Genomic DNA, 16,729 nt, shown 5'->3' on the forward strand with positions numbered 1-16,729 from the left:
GGCCGCTAATGTTGTATGGGGTTTCCTTTTTGTGTAATGAAAACATTCTAAAATTAGAGAGTCGTACAACCTTGGGAATTCACAAAATACCACCAGATTCTACACTTTAAATGGCTGATTTTTATGGTACATGCATTTTTTTCCTCAATGAAGCTGTTTGAAAAAGAAAAGGGGAAAGAGAGGAAGAGAGAGAGGTGCCAGTGGGGGAGGAAAAGAGGAAGAGGAACCTTGTAGAGCAGAGTCCAGGTAGAACTGCAACTGAAAACAGGAACCTGCGGTGCAAACGGCACAGCGTGCACCGTGCTGCCCTGTGCTTCCCTGTGCGCTGCCCTGTGCGCTCCCCTGTGCTCTTCCCTGTGCGCTGCCTTGTGCGCTCCCCTGTGCGCTGCCCTGTGCGCTGCCCTGTGCGCTCCCCTGTGCGCTCCCCTGTGCTGCCCTGTGCGCTCCCCTGTGCTCTTCCCTGTGCGCTGCCCTGTGCTTCCCTGTGCGCTGCCCTGTGCGCTCCCCTGTGCTGCCCTGTGTGCTGCCCTGTGCGCTCCCCTGTGCGCTCCCCTGTGCGCTGCCCTGTGCGCTCCCCTGTGCGCTGCCCTGTGCTGCCCTGTGCGCTCCCCTGTGCGCTGCCCTGTGTGCTCCCCTGTGTGCTGCCCTGTGCGCTGCCCTGTGCTCTGCCCTGTGCCCTGCAGGTGAGCCGTCGTGGCTCGAAGCAATTTCACTTTCGTGTGTCAGGATAGAGGAAAAGACGAATTTTGCATGAAGCGCAGGTCTGGGGCTTTTCCTCCCAGTTGGTAAAGGAGCTGACAGAGAGGCTGCGTGTTGATGTGAGTGTGTTGCAGGCCTTTTGTCTAACCAGAATGATGAGGGTGCATCAACGCTGTCCCGGAGAGCCCAGGTGGTAGATTATTTTGGATCCGGTGTCCCTGAGAGTCCAGATCATAGATTATTTTGGAGCCGCGTCCTGGAGAGCCCAGATCGTAGATTATTTTGGATCCAGTGTCCCAGAGAGCCCAGGTCATAGATTATTTTGGACCCACGTCCCAGAGAGTCCAGGTCGTAGATTATTTTGGATCCAGTGTCCCAGAGAGCCCAGGTCATAGATTATTTTGGACCCACTGTCCCGGAGAGCCCAGATCGTAGATTATTTTGGACCCGCTGTCCCGGAGAGTCCAGATCGTAGATTATTTTGGACCCGCTGTCCCGGAGAGTCCAGATTGTAGATTATTTTGGACCCACTGTCCCAGAGAGCCCAGATCGTAGATTATTTTGATCTGGTGTCCCGGAGAGCCCAGGTCGTAGATTATTTTGGACCCACTGTCCCGGAGAGCCCAGATTGTAGATTATTTTGATCTGGTATCCCGGAGAGTCCAGATCGTAGATTATTTTGGACCCACTGTCCCGGAGAGCCCAGATTATAGATTTTGGACCCACTGTCCTGGAGAGTGCAGATTGTAGATTATTTTGGACCCACTGTCCTGGAGAGTGCAGATTGTAGATTATTTTGGACCCACTGTCCCGGAGAGCCCAGATTGTAGATTATTTTGGATCCGCTGTCCCGGAGAGCCCAGGTCGTAGATTATTTTGGACCCACTGTCCCGGAGAGCCCAGATTGTAGATTATTTTGGACCCACTGTCCCGGAGAGCCCAGATTGTAGATTATTTTGGATCTGGTGTCCCAGAGAGCCCAGATTGTAGATTATTTTGGATCTGGTGTCCCGGAGAGCCCAGATCGTAGATTATTTTGGATCTAGTGTCCCGGAGAGTCCAGGTCGTAGATTATTTTGGACCCACTGTCCCAGAGAGCCCAGATTGTAGATTATTTTGGACCCACTGTCCCGGAGAGTCCAGGTCATAGGTTATTTTGGACCCACTGTCCTGGAGAGCCCAGATTGTAGATTATTTTGGACCCACTGTCCCGGAGAGCCCAGATTGTAGATTATTTTGGATCCACTGTCCCAGAGAGCCCAGATTGTAGATTATTTTGGACCCACTGTCCCGGAGAGCCCAGATTGTAGATTATTTTGGACCCACTGTCCCGGAGAGCCCAGATTGCAGATTATTTTGGATCCACTGTCCCGGAGAGCCCAGATTGTAGATTATTTTGGACCCACTGTCCCGGAGAGCCCAGGTCGTAGATTATTTTGGACCCACTGTCCCGGAGAGCCCAGATTGTAGATTATTTTGGACCCACTGTCCCGGAGAGCCCAGATTGTAGATTATTTTGGACCCACTGTCCTGGAGAGCCCAGATCGTAGATTATTTTGGACCCACTGTCCTGGACAGCCCAGGCCATAGATTATTTTGGATCCACTGTCCTGGAGAGCACAGATTGTAGATTATTTTGGATCTAGAAGAGGAGGAGTTCTGCTTTCTGAATTTGTACGGCCTCCTCCACAAACGAAACGAGAAAAACTCCTGAAAACTGGCAGCCTATCTTTCCTGTAAGAAAGTGGTGTTGGCAGGCCAGGGAAATTACCTTTGTTTTGTCTGGGGAGAGGGGATGGCAGCAGGACTGAGGCTTGATGTCTGGTGGTGACCAAAAGCACATTTTCAAATTGGAAAACATAGTACTTAGTGGAGGAATAAGCAAAGGAGAGAAGCGTGAGCTCCTCCCAATGAGCCACTCGTCAGAGAGCCGGAACCTTGTCTCTATCAAGCTGTCCAGGGAAGACGTGCTTCGCCCCCAGGGCTGCAGTGCACCTACCGCGCACACACTGGTGCTTGAAGGGTCAAGCTAGAGCAAATCAGAGAATCAGGAGGTGCCTGTTTGTGGACCCAGGAGTGGGAAGAACGCGGCTGCCCGAAGTCTTGGCACCAACAGGGAGAGAACAGTCACCACTAAGTGGAGGCATCGTGCGTCGTGGTGCGATTGTGAGAACTGTACCATGGAGTTGTTTTTCGTTTTTAGAAAACTTTCAGGAACTCAGAAACAGAGCACAGAGCTCATGACTCGGGGCAAGCTCAGAGCACAATGTGAGGACCACTTGATCGGGGTTCGGAGACCAGGACCCCGTGCGGTGAGGGCTTTGGGTCCCCTGGCTGCAGGTTCAATGCCAAGTTCAAGGCACTGAAGCCAGAACCACAGGAGGAGCTGCCGGAGCATATGCAGAAGGAAGAGGAAGGAGGAGCTGGAGAACATGATGCTGCTAACCCCGGATGAAAGAGTGTTTGCAGGAACCAGGTGGGAACTCCCGGAGATGGCAGGGGAACCAGGTGGAGGGTGGCTGCTCAGTTGTATCTGCACATGAGACTTCAATCAGCGCCTTCGCTAGCCCATTCATTCACCTGGCATTTGTAGAATGCTGCTGGTGTACAGGGTGAACACAACAGCCAAACATCTTGGTTCCTCCTCAGAGATGGCCGGCCCAGAGCCTGGACGTCCGACTCACCAATACTCCAGTCCGTCAAAAGGACACAGACCAAAGGGGAAGGGACCTGCTGGCCACAGGTGGGGCTGAAATAGGTTGAAATGTGTTACATAACTCACATCTCATGGGTTCATAACTATCCCCCCCACAAAAAAAAGAAAAAAAAAACAGAAAATGACAACAACAAAAACGAAAAAGAGGAAAAAGCTGGAAACCAGAGAGAATGATGCCAGGAACCAACTCATTCTCCTGAAAATGCATAAATGAAGACAACAGGTGCTCCTCCTGCCTTTCCCGGACGCATTGTGACCAACCAGAAAGTTCTCATGGAAAACCCGGCTAACAGATGCGAGAGGAGTGGTAAGATTCGCTGTGGACAGCCCAGGACCGTGTGCTGGCGTCGACACCGAGAGCTCCTTGAAGGACATGCTGGGAAGCACACAGCCCTGTGAACTCACTCCTGCCGAGAAACAAAGCTTATGTTGCCAACCTCTGGGTCTGTCCCAGGGTCCCAGGAAGTACCGGCTCAGAGGAGCAGGTGGCACCGGGGGGGCGCAGCCTGTGGTGCTGGAGGGAGGGATTCCACAGGGCAAACACCCAGCTCCTTCAGCAGAGTGAGAGGGAGAAGAGTGGTAACAACTAATTGGAGAATTCTGGATATTGACTGTTTATTTGATTTTTTTTTTTTTTGAGACAGAGTTTCACTCTTGTTGCCCAGGCTGTAGTGCAATGGCATGATCTCAGCTCACTGCAACCTCTGCCTCCTGGGTTCAAGCGATTCTCCTGCCTCAGCCTCCCAAGTAGCTGGGATTATGGGCGCACGTCACCACACCTGGCTGATTTTGTATTTTCAGTAGAGATGGGATTTCACCATGTTGGTCAGGCTGGTCTCGAACTCCTGAGCTCAGGTGATCTGCCTGCCTCGGTTTCCCAAAGTGCTGGGATTACCGGCGTGAGCCACCGCACCTGGACTGTTTATTTGATTTTCAGGCTACTTCGTGTTTAGGGGTGACAGTGTTATTGTGGTTACCCTCTTTAATACTCCTTGCGTTTCAGCAGCGTTTGCAGGGAAAATGATATAATGCATAGGATTTGCTTTTCCATGTATGAGAGCGTATGGATGAGCGAGATGGATGAGTATTGATAATTACTGAAGCCAGGGGACTGGACACTGGGGTTTGTCTTACTATTTTCTCTACTTTTGTATTATGTTTGAAATTTTTAATAACACAAATGTATCAACATTGAGGCCCTTGTGGAGCCTACGTGCTGGTGAACCTGTACGTGTGTGTGAGACAGATGAAACAAACGAGAAGACAGCCTAACGTGGTGCAGAAGAAATGCCGTGAGGAAGCTGGGGAGGAGCGTGGGGGCTGTGATGTTAGAAGGGTGGCCTCATTGAGAAAGCACAGCGCATGCTTTGCGGGTGGGGGGTCTAGCTAAGAAGCCGCTCGGCGGAGGCCATGGCTGGGACTGGAGCTGCCATGGCCCAAGGGGAACGGGGAGGGGGCCCCCCAGCCCTGGTTGGTCCTGGGAGACTGTGGACCAGGTGGGTGGGACGTGGAGCCCCTGGAGGGCTCGGGCAGCCGTGGCACCATCTGGGGGCTTGTTGGGGGCACAGGGAGACCTGTTGCCCGGGCCCCGCCAGGGACCAGGCAGAGCTCATGCTGCTGGGCTGGGGCTGGCTTTGGAGAGCTTGTGTGTGTGGAGCAAGCCTGTGCCTCAGTCTGTTCAAAGGAGCCCGAGGAAGAGGAGCATCCCCTGGATGGGGCCCATGAAGCTCCTCCCTGGGAAGCAGCCTGAGGGCACCCCTGGCCCAGGGGCTGAGTCCTGATGGCATCTGCAACCTCTGGGCTGTGGTCTCCCCGAGCCGTGACAGCATCTGCAGCCTCTGGGCTGTGGTCTCCCGAGTCCTGACGGCGTCTGCAACCTCTGGGCTGTGGTCTCCCCGAGCCCTGACGGCGTCTGCAACCTCTGGGCTGTGGTCTCCCCGAGCCCTGACGGCGTCTGCAACCTCTGGGCTGTGGTCTCCCCGAGCCCTGACGGCGTCTGCAACCTCTGGGCTGTGGTCTCCCCGAGCCCTGACGGCGTCTGCAACCTCTGGGCTGTGGTCTCCCGAGTCCTGACGGCATCTGCAGCCTCTGGGCTGTGGTCTCCTGAGTCCTGACGGCGTCTGCAGCCTCTGGGCTGTGGTCTCCCTGAGCCATGACGGCATCTGCAGCCTCTGGGCTGTGGTCTCCTGAGTCCTGACGGCGTCTGCAACCTCTGGGCTGTGGTTTCCCCAAGCCCCGGCAATCCCTATCCCTCTCCGCTCTCCTTCGGGCACACAGCCCCGCATCTCTCCTCTCCAAGGGCTCGTAGTGCCTCAAGCCAACACTCTCTCTCCTTCTGCACACACAGAGGTCGATGCCTTCTTGTTCCCAGAACAGAGCTGGCAGCAGCTGCGGCAGGAGCAACTCCCACTGATGGGTTCATGCAGCCTCCTTCCCACCTGCACAGGAAAAAAGCCCGCATCCATTCTGTGAGGAGCTAGAGCAGCTCTTTGGCATCCTGTACAGGCCTTGGAATGCTTCAGGGAAAAAAGATGATTTTGCATCAGAATGGCTGTGGTCAGACTTGCTGGCAGAAGCCTCCCCCAGGCTCTCGACATGTGGCTCCTCGTCCTTTTCCTGCCACACCGCTGGGTTCCGCGCAGGCCTGGGTCCTTGAAGAACTGAAATTCTAGCTCAACCTCAGCAACTCTGTAGCCATTCACTGGAAATTTGCTAAGAGAATAATTTGCAACACATTGAGGTGGATGGGCTGTGTTGGTTTATTTTTACCACGCGCTTAGTGCTATAAAGACGTCACCTTAAATCAGGAGTGTGCAGGCGTCAGTAGGAAATATGTGGTGTGGCAGGTGACGCAGGCCACACCCTCGCCCTTGAACCCCTGGCTTCCTGCACCTGCAGCGGGTGGAGCCCAGCTTGACTCCAGCCCTGACGATGGACCTGGGTGCAGAGGAGACCCCTGGTGACCTGCAAGGTCCGACCTTCAGTCCCTTCACGCAGGGAACATGAGGGGCTGTCACTCCTGAGGGAAGCTCTGAGTCTGTTTATCTGGAGATTTACCAGGGGAAAAGGTCATCCACCTGTCGGCTGGTGAGACGGGTTCCCTGTGTGTGATGACAACTTCCTTTTAAAGCCAGCAGCTTGCACAGCATTTGCTCAGGTTCTCTGAATGGATTACCATTCATTCACCCCGCACCCCTGCTCCACTGAACGCTGGGGATGGCAGAGGCAGCTCTGGCCGGTGGGGCAGCCGCACGACTGTAGGGGTCAGTCAGGACCGGGAAGCCTTGGGCAGTGTAGGGTGCTGTGACCAGGGAGGGTCTGCTTCTTGCAACAGCCCCTTTCCCTTTGCACAGAAAAGAAGCTGAGGACAAGAACAGTGGCGTGGCTGGCATGGCTGGGGCTGCTCAGGGCCTCTGTTGTTCAGCTGGGCTCGCACCTGAGGCTGACCCCTGGTCTCTGAGACAAGCCGATGGCCGTCAGATGCCACAATCCCTGTCTGGACAGCCCCGAGGACGTGTGTCACCTCAAGGAGCTCAGAGAGGATGGTGGAGTGTCTGGGTCAGAGGTCAGGACCCACCTTGCACCAGCGGGCTTGGGTTTAGTCGTTTACCTAGGAGGTCGAGGATCATCCTGGCTTAAGTCCGGGGCACAGCACAGCAAAATCTACCCTTTGGGGGTTCATAAAGAACTGCACAGTTCTGGCCTCGTAGAGGTCGCCAGCTCTCCCAGGGTCCTGCTCTTCTCTGAGTGACCACTGGCCTCTGGTCTGGTGGACGCCTGGGCATCTGTTTCTATGAAACAGCCTGTTGGTTTCTGTGTTTCAAATATTTGTGTTTATTATGGAAGAGACATTATTTTTTCATGGAATTCTGAAGACTTTTTTGAAGGATGAGCAGGTTTTGGACAATTTGCAATTCTTACAAGTGTCTGTAAATTTACATTACTGTTATAAATGAGAAGACTCTTCTGATATTCAGACACCTTGTTAAATACTGGCTTGTCATTGATGCGTGCAGCCCAGTGTGGGCTTTGTGGTGGTTTGAAGTCTGTATGGTTTGTAGCACAGTCGTCCTGACAGCTGCACACGGACATTCCCCTCCCAGCGCAGAGGCATCTTTGGCACGAGCTTCAACCGTAAATCCGGAAGCAAACTTGCTGGCTTTGGACTTCATGGGCCGGTTAAGTAACCCCCATATCTGAGGACTGATTTAAATGTAGTTTTAATTTTGTCCAAAAATAAAAAAAAAGTAAAGCAAGCAACAGCAGACATCGTCACTTATGGGAAGTGCCTGGGGACAACAAAGTTGGCCTAAAGGATGCTGCTCCCAGAGGCAGGCAATGGCCCCTCTGGGCACAGACGCTTTGGACTCTGCCTGCCTCCCTGAGCAGCAGCGGCCGTGACCAGGTCCCTGTGTGTGGCCCTTGGTCCTGTGCCTGTTCAGACCACAGCCCACAGGTGTCCTCGCGACCCCAGGCAGACACTGACCACAGGACACTGAGAGGTTCAATGCAAGGCAGGCACCACAGCGTGAGGGGCTGAGTGCAAGAGCTCAGGGCATCCTCTCCGAGAGCCCCACACTGGAAGGGTGGGGTGTGGGATCTGTAGGGTGGGGTGTGGGATCTGCAGGGTGGGGTGTGGGATCTGCAGGGTGGGGTGTGGGATTGTAGGGTGGGGTGTGGGATTGTAGGGTGGGGTGTGGGATCTGTAGGGTGGGGTGTGGGATTGTAGGGTGGGGTGTGGGATCTTCAGGGTGGGGTGTGGGATCTGTAGGGTGGGGTGTGGGATCTGTAGGGTGGGGTGTGGGATCTTCAGGGTGGGGTGTGGGATCTGTAGGGTGGGGTGTAGGATAGCAGGGTGGGGTGTGGGATCTGCAGGGTGGGGTGTGGGATCTGTAGGGTGGGGTGTGGGACCTGTAGGGTGGGGTGTGGGATCTGTAGGGTGGGGTATAGGATTGTAGGGTGGGGTGTGGGATCTGTAGGGTGGGGTGTGGGATCTGTAGGGTGAGGTGTGGGATCTGTAGGGTGGGGTGTGGGATCTGTAGGGTGGCAGGTCCCCCACCAGGTTCTTTAGGGCCTGTGTTTGCAGCCTGGGCCCTGAAAGCCAGGTGGTGAGCCCAGGTGCTGGTGCCCAGGCCAGGAGTAGGTATCTCTGAGAACCCAAATATCCCAGAGAGGCTCTGAGAACCCACCGAGGAAACAGCCCCATCACACACACACAGGAGGCAAAGCCAGAAGATCAGCTTAAAATGGTTTAGAGATGGGAGGTGGTGCAGGTCTCAGAGCTGTCCTGCCACCGTGCAGCAGTGTCCTGGGTAAATCCTGATCAACACATGGACTCGTCAGATATCGTGGACTCTTCTGAGTCATTCCTTGGTCTTTTGACCCTTCCCAGTTTGGGAGGGGGTACGTTACAGTCCCAAGTTTTTCTCGTAAAGGGGTGTCCCCCACAGGATGCACCCTTGAGATCACAGGGTTCTGGAGCCCCTTTCCAGGGGGTTCCAGAACAACGCTATGAAACATTTGTTCATTTGATTCGCATTTGTTGAATTCCTGCTACGTACCAGTCACTCTCAAGCATAACACGGAGCTGGTTGTTCTGCAGACTACAGCCAGGCATCTGGGAACTGGCACCCAGGAGAGCACCCGACGCCGCTGAGCTGGGCCGGCAGGTCGTTCTCTCTGATTCCCCATCAGCCTTGCAAGACCTGATTTGGGGGAGGGCCCCTGACGCCCTGTGGGCTGACCGTTCCCCGGTGCCGCTCGGGAGTCTCCTGTGGGGCCCTCACATTTGCTGTGGGATGTGCTGTAGGTTTACGGGATCTCAGTGCCAGACAGAGTGAGAGGAACGGGACATTCACGCTGGTGTCCGTGGGTCCTGCTTGTTGCCTCTCAGACCTCTCACCGAGCTTCTAAACAGGGGCTTCGCAGACCCTGGGCTCTTGGACCTGTGTTCAAAGGAGCATGGACTCTGGCCGGGGTTGCTAAAGCTTCAGACAACTGTCCAGCCCTGAGTGGAGCGGAGGCAACCCCAGGGGTGATGCCCAGAGGCAGCTTCCTGAGAAAATGAAGTTGCTGTTGTTTGAAGCCACTGAGGTTTTGCAGCAACAGGGGAGTGAGCACTGGTCTCCACCACGCCCGGGGCCGGGTCAGGCCAGGACGAAGGGTGATGTTTCCTGTAGGTGTAGTTCACCGTCACTGGGAGGCCTCACAATCATTGCTTTATTCACCTCGACAGGTCCCATGAGGCGAGCCCCCGCTCCTCCCTTATTTAAGCATTTTAAATAACAGGTTTACAAATTTCCAACTTCAAAATGTATTAAAGAATCTTCACTCCTCCCACCTTCTCTCCCATCTGCTCAGTCCTGCCTCTCGGAAGAGGCAGCCATTATCACTGGTGTCTTAGGTGACTTCCCAGAGGTCCCTTAATGCACATACAGTTCAATACAAATATATATCCCCTGACTTTTACACCAATGGCAGGATGTTACATACACTTTTCTGCTTGTTACTTTAAAATTTTCTTTCATTTTTATAATACAGTTTGTTTTTAGGGCAGTGTTAGGTCTACAGAAAATTGAGGGTATCGTAGAGTTCCCACATACCCATGTCCAGTTTCTCGCACTGTTAACAGCTTATGTTAGAATGATACTTTGTTACAATTGATGAACCGATGTTGACACATCATTGTTAGCTAAAGTCTGCAGTTTATTCATGTCTTTAGTTTCCCCTAAATGTCCTTTCTCTGTCCCAGGACCCATCCGGGGTCCCACATGACACTTTGTCCCGTGTCTCCGTAGGCCTCTCTGGGCTGGGCAGTTCTCAGACTAGCTTTTTTTGCCTGTTTTGCAGACTGGAACAATATCTTGCCCCCAGCCTGACAGACAGTAAGTAGGGTGTCGCCAAGCTTCAGACCCCAGGGTCCCATCAGGCGCCCCGCTCCTCCTGCCCCTGTGTTTATCTTCAGGGTTCCTTCGTCCTCTCATTGGTCATCATTAGGAATGACTAGAAGACACAGCATCCCCGTTGCTTATCTGTGAGCTCAAACCAAAAAGGCACCAAGTTATCTGGGGCTCACAGAGGCGCCGCATGGTACCAATAGGCCTCGATACTTATCCCTGGAAAGAACTGTTTTCTGTTAAAGAACTTCGCTAGATGGTTCTCTCACTCAAGGTGGAAGTTCGAGGTGGTCATTGTCTTCTGCTTCTCCCACACCCCTGCCAGCTGTCTGGCCTTGCACATCTGGGGTGCTGTTTGTCCCTCCCTGCTGGGATTTCCCCACCCATCGCCCACCTGTGGACACACAGCACCTGCTCCACGCCAGTCCTCTCGGAGACCCCCCTGACCCTGCAGGCAGAGTCGATGTCGCCGTCTCTTGAGGACCACTGGCCTCCTCATGCAGCTTCCGTGGGACTGAGATAAGGTGTCTGCATGTCTTCATCTGCCACCTGAGCCCAGAACACCTTGAAGCCAGGGCTGGGCTCTGTTTCTCGGGGTCTCCAGGGGTCAGAACTGCAGGTGACTGACTACACGGGGAACTGACTGAGGGGCCTCATGGCTTTTAGACTGTTTTATGAATTGCAGACATTCATTTAGCTGAGGACAAGCTGCATGCATGTACAGTTTTATTTAACTTCTAAATACCTGGTCTTCTGTCTGAGTCTGACCTCTGTGTTGCTGCACATCAAAGGTGGCTGTGCGTTGTCTGGCACTGGAGGCGTCTCTGTGGGACCTTCCTGACTCCTCACTGCCCCAGTTCTCCCCACACCCCTATGTGCTCAACACCCTACACCCACTGAGGCCCAACCTGGGCAGAATCACCAAGCAGGTGAGATTGGTTGAGATTGGTTGGCCATTCTCCCCAAAGCACCCTTGGCTGAGTCTCTTTCCTCATCCCTGTTCTCCCAGCTCATGGTCAGCTGACCCCTTAGGTGTGTTAGTGACTCATAGCTTGGGTGTTTTTCCTTCCTGGGGGTGTTTGTTTTCTGTTAGGAGACCCGAGAACATCAGGAAGTACCTCCGCCCCACCAGGTTCCCCAGCCAGCTACTGATATCGGTGAAGCCGAGGCCAGCACTTACGAGAGCCTCCAGGATCTGCAGAGGACCACACACCTCCAACTGTCAACTGTCAACTGTGCTGAAGCCACACGTTGGGGACAGGCAACGTGCCCATGCCCTCTGCTGGACTTGGCACTGTGTACGTGACACCCAGCTCGCCCCGGTGCAGCCTGGCAAATCCATCCACCCTGGTGTCTGAAGTTCGCCCATGGTCTTTGGCCAGGGGCTGTGGAAGGGCCTCCGGGGACTGAGGGTCTGGACCCATTTGGGGTCATTGAGAGTAAATCTACTTGTTAATGGGGGCACCCTCCTCAACCCATTCCACAGGGCCCCACATCCACACTCACCAACTGCACATGCAGACCCAGGAAGTGCATGAGCTGAAGTCTGTGGGCCACAGAGCTGTGGCCTCGGAAGAAGCACAGCCCACCATGCCGTGGGTCTCCACACGTGGTGTGGAGAGGGCCCTACACGGCCACATCCGTACAAGTTGCTTTTGTAAAGTGCACGTCTCACAGGCACTTTGGCTCTTCACAGCCCACGTGTGGCTATTCTCAGACGTCCACACCTGTGGGTTGCTCCAAAGCTGCAGCGTCACGCGCAGATGCCAGGTAGCGGTGATGGAGGCTCGGGCACAAGCTGTATTGCAACGGCTTTGTGAGTAAGACAGCAGTTTGTCTTAGCTGTATCTCGTTAGGGAGTTCCATCCCAGTCATATTAAAAGCACCATGCCGCATGGCACAGAGTGATAACAAATTCCTTCAAGATAAAGGAACCCTAAAACTGTAAGAACTCGAAGGTCTCGTCTGTGGTGCAGTTTGTCCGGGGCAGGGGAGGGGTCTGCCCGGTGTGGCTCTGGCCGCAGGCAGGAAGCTCCCTGGAGCCCAGTCACTCCCAGCCCCCATCCTGCACCCCCACATCCCACTCTGTGACTTGCATGATTAAAATGTCCGGGAATTAAAGGGGGAATCGGAGGACAGCTGCAGCTACACATGAACAAGGATGTGCTTTTCCTGGTGAACGATGCTTGCTGGGTGCCCTGTCCCCTAAGGACATCTGAGTCAGAGCCAGACAAATGGGAGAAATTTGTCTGGGGATTAGGAGACCCTCCATGCCTCATCCCTGTGGAACTACATGGAGCTTATTCTGAAAATCACCTTCTCCTGCCTCCTCTGAGGTGACTTAAGACTCCGTTCTCCTCTAACCTGGGCTTCGTGGGCCTTCTGTGGAGCCCCAGGCCGCTGGCTGCCTGGAGTGACCATGTCCACTTGTGTCAACCAACACGTGAGCCTGAGAGGCTGGAGCTCAGAATACACCCTGGGGCACGGGGACAAGTCCTGGGCAGTGGCGGGAGCTCTGTTTGTCATTTTCCTTCAACCAGCAAGTGTGTCTGAGCCAACAGAGAAGGATGGAGCAGCAATCCAGAAGCATCTCTCCTGAGGACAGAAGGCCAGCGCCCAGCTTCCTGTCACTCACTCGAGAGCATTGGGTGCCTGCTGGGGCTGCATGAGCTGCTACGCATGAGCTGCCAGTGAGCAGACAGGCAACATCCCAGTGTTCCAGGGACGCGTGTTCTATCCGGGCAGAGACAGCAGCAACAAGCAGACAAGAAACGCCACAGAGTGCTGTGTGCTGGGTGCTGGGTGATGCTCAGGGCAGCCGTACGGGCATCTGTGTCAGAGTGCTGTGTGCCAGGCGATGCTCAGGGCGGCTGTGCGAGCATCTGTGTCAGAGTGCTGTGTGCCAGGCGATGCTCAGGGTGGCTGTGCGAGCATGCATGTCAGGTGGGCTGCTGGATGCTGGGGGGGGTCACTGATTCACTCCTAGGGCTGAGGGGCGGTGGGTTGCTGGGCTCCACGTGGTGTGACAACCTGGCAGTGAGGGATGGTCATGCAGACGTGTGCTGGGCATGGAGCATCCGTGGTAGAAGCCCCCCCATGCCGGGCCGCGGGGCAGGGCTCTGGGAGAGGACGCAGGATCCCTCCCTGCATGGCTGTCTGCAGATCAGCTTCAGCTGCCCTCACCCTGGCCGGCACCGTTCAATCTACTGTCATTAGACCCACGTGGTTTCTTGGTGATTAAACCTGCCTGTTGCTCTCCGCACATCCAAGAACTGCAGAAAGAGGTTTTTCTCATTCCTGTGATAGATGAAAGTGCAATTTTTTAAAAACAGTGAAACTATTTCTGCACAAGAGAACTGTGACTGGATTCTGCCAGGAAGGAGCTGTGACCAGCAGGGTGGAGACGGGGGAGGGAAGAGCCGGCCTCACCTCCAGGCCTCCTGCGCCCGAGGGGAGGGAAGAGCCGGCATCACTGGCCACGGGTGAGGAGGAGACTGGGTTGCCCAAGTAGGGTATGCAGGTCCGTTCACACGCACCCAGGGATGACTCATCCCCGCCAGCTGCTCTGACTTGCAAGGCCAGGGGTCTCAGAGCTGGTGCTGCAGCGGGCACATCAGCCCTCTACTCCCGAGAGATCGTCCACAGGCCCCATCAAGATCCCTGGTCACCATAAAATTTAACTTCATAACTTATTGATAATAAATTATAAACAAAAGCCTCATAATTTACAGGCTTGTTGACTACTGAGTGCTTCTGCAGTGAGTGTGGCTGCTGCTGCACCAAAAACCGTACAGGTGAGAATCACTGTATAGGTGAGAGCCATGACCGCATCTGGTTTCTAGATGCAGCAACCGAAGCTCAGGAGTGCTTGCGACTCAGCTGTCTCAGGCTGCAGAGCCCTCCTCGTAACCTTGCAGAGTACAATTTTGTCTTAGCGACTCCCCTGTATTCCAGCTCTTCCCCCGTGGAACAGGTCACCCTGTCAACACACGCTTCATTAATACCCAGGGGAAGGTCCTGAGGGACTGAATGGATTATGAAGGAAAAACAAGCAGGAAAGCGAAAGGGGAAGAGACCAGGCAGAGGACGCCCCAGTGCTGAAGTGAAAGATCCCTGATGAGCAGGGGCGGCGCGGCCGGGCTCCCAGGACCAGGTCCTGATCCGGGTTTTCGCGTAGCATGGTCATGTGTGGAGACCGGGGCCCCGGGGCTGTGGGCTGGGCTGACGCTGCCATGCGTGGGGGAAAGGGCGGCACATTGTGGCCTCGGTCTCTTCTGAACTTTCCAGTTCAGTTACTTTTCAAAAAGGTGCTCAGCCTTCCTTGTCAGGCCAACTTTAGTGTGACCTCTTCATCTTGGGGTGGGGTGGGTGGCTTGTTACGGGGGCAGGCGTCACAAGGAGGAAGATGGTCTGTTTGGTTCAGTCGGGGGGTGGAGGGAAAGGACTTCAACCTCTTCTCAGAACAAATGTTCTCTTAATGTTGTGCCTCATGCCAGTTCACTGTTTTAATAATTAAAAAAAAGGAGCTAAAACCATTGAAAGAAAAATAAGTAAACACATAAAGAACCGAAGGCCCTGAGCGCTGAAGGACGTGCAAGGACCCCCGCGGTTCTTCGAGGGGTTTCTGGGGATTGCGGGTGTCCTGGGAACTAAGATGCCTACTCTCGGAGTAGGAGAAGGAAGGAGGATACAGCTTTCTGTCCCAGATTCCAAAGACTGAGGAACAACTGGGGTGTGCCCACTCAGAAAGATGCAGGCAGACCATGCCCGTCCATCCACCCACTCATGCTTGTCGGGCATCAGTCACATGCACAGTGCTGGGGCAGCCGGATGTGTCCGTCGGAGCCTGACCCCAGCGTCTCCTGTTAGTGCATCTCATTGTAGAGATGCTTCCTGGACAGGCACTGGCAAGGATGAGCACCTCAGTGCAGCCAGGAGAAGTCCTTATCACAGACATTTGCCTCTGATCATCCTGTAAAAAGACTGTGTTCATTGCTGGGGGTTCCTAGTCCTGGGATTTTGCTTCCACCTTCAGGAAATGTGCCTGGTGACTCTGCTGAGATCTTGCTAAGAACTCCTATCGCCATGAGGAACACCTTGTCGTGGGGACTGCTCTGTGAAAGGTTCCAGCTCCATCTCCTGCCACAGCCTCTGACCTGGGATGTGAACCACTTGGTGTCTGGCCATTATCACCCTGATGGTGAACTGGGCAGCCTTCAATTTCAATATTGAAGGGTCAGTCACTGGAAACTATATAGACAAGTAGACATCAGCATAGGTAACAATTGTTCCACCCTTGTCTTAGGTCATTCTTGCCTTGCTGTAAAGAAATACTTGAGGCTGGGTAATTTATAAAGAAAAGAGGTTTGATTGACTCACAGTTCTGCAGGCTTTATAGGCACCATGGTGCCAGCAACTGTACAGCTTCTGGGGAGGCCTCTGGCAGCTTCCAGTTGGGGCAGAAGGTGAAGGAGGAGACAGAGATCGGGAGGTGCCACCCACGTAAAACAGCCAGGTCTCAGAGAACTCACCCTCGTGAGGACAGCATGAGGTGCTGCTAAACCATTCGTGATAAATCCATCCCATGATCCAGTCGCCTCCACCAGACCCTGCCTTCAATACTGGGGATTACAATTCAACACGAGATTTGGGCGGGGACAAAAAATGCCAATTATATCACCCCTTGAGGCCCTTGTTTTCTGTTTAATTATCTTGAAGGTTCAGGGACTCTTAAGGCACGACAGGATCTTAGAAACCCAACCTTTCCTTTTTGAACATAAGGAAACTGAAGTCTGGAATCAAGTGGCTTGTCTGAGTTTCAGCAGCAGGTTCTAGCAAGCTCTATTCTGTTCTTCCAGGACACTCTCTACCTCATCTCATGACCGTGGTCCTTGAATCCCAAGTTTTCAGAAGACTCAGATAGAGAGGGGCTGCTCAAAGCTCTGGGCTGGAACCCAGAATGGCAGCTGTGGACTGGGTGGGAAATTTACAGCAGTTTGCAGGTGTAGACCTCACCCTGCTCCTCAGGACTTCAACACACTCACCCAGCCTATGCAGGCTTATGAGCTGTGAAGAAATTACATCAAGATTAGATGTATTCTCAGCTGATTTTTTCAATTTTTAATTTTGTTTTAATTAAATTAAAATTTTTAATTTTTTTATTTTATAGAGACAGGTCTCACTATATGGCCCGGGGTGGTCTTGAATTCCTGGGCTCAAACAGTCTTCCCACTTTGGCCTCCCAAAGTGCTGAGGTTACAGGTATGAGCCACCATGCCCGGCCTCAGCTGAATTTTAAGTCCATTGTTATTCAAGTTTTTCTAACTTAGTTTTATGAGCTTATTAATTAGTTCAATATGAAAGTCTGCTGCAGACAATCTAGAACATTCCTATGCCCCACTTTATTTTATGAATACAG

This window comes from Pongo abelii, chromosome 19 (assembly GCF_028885655.2).
Source record: "Pongo abelii isolate AG06213 chromosome 19, NHGRI_mPonAbe1-v2.0_pri, whole genome shotgun sequence".
Taxonomy (NCBI): Eukaryota; Metazoa; Chordata; class Mammalia; order Primates; family Hominidae; genus Pongo; species Pongo abelii.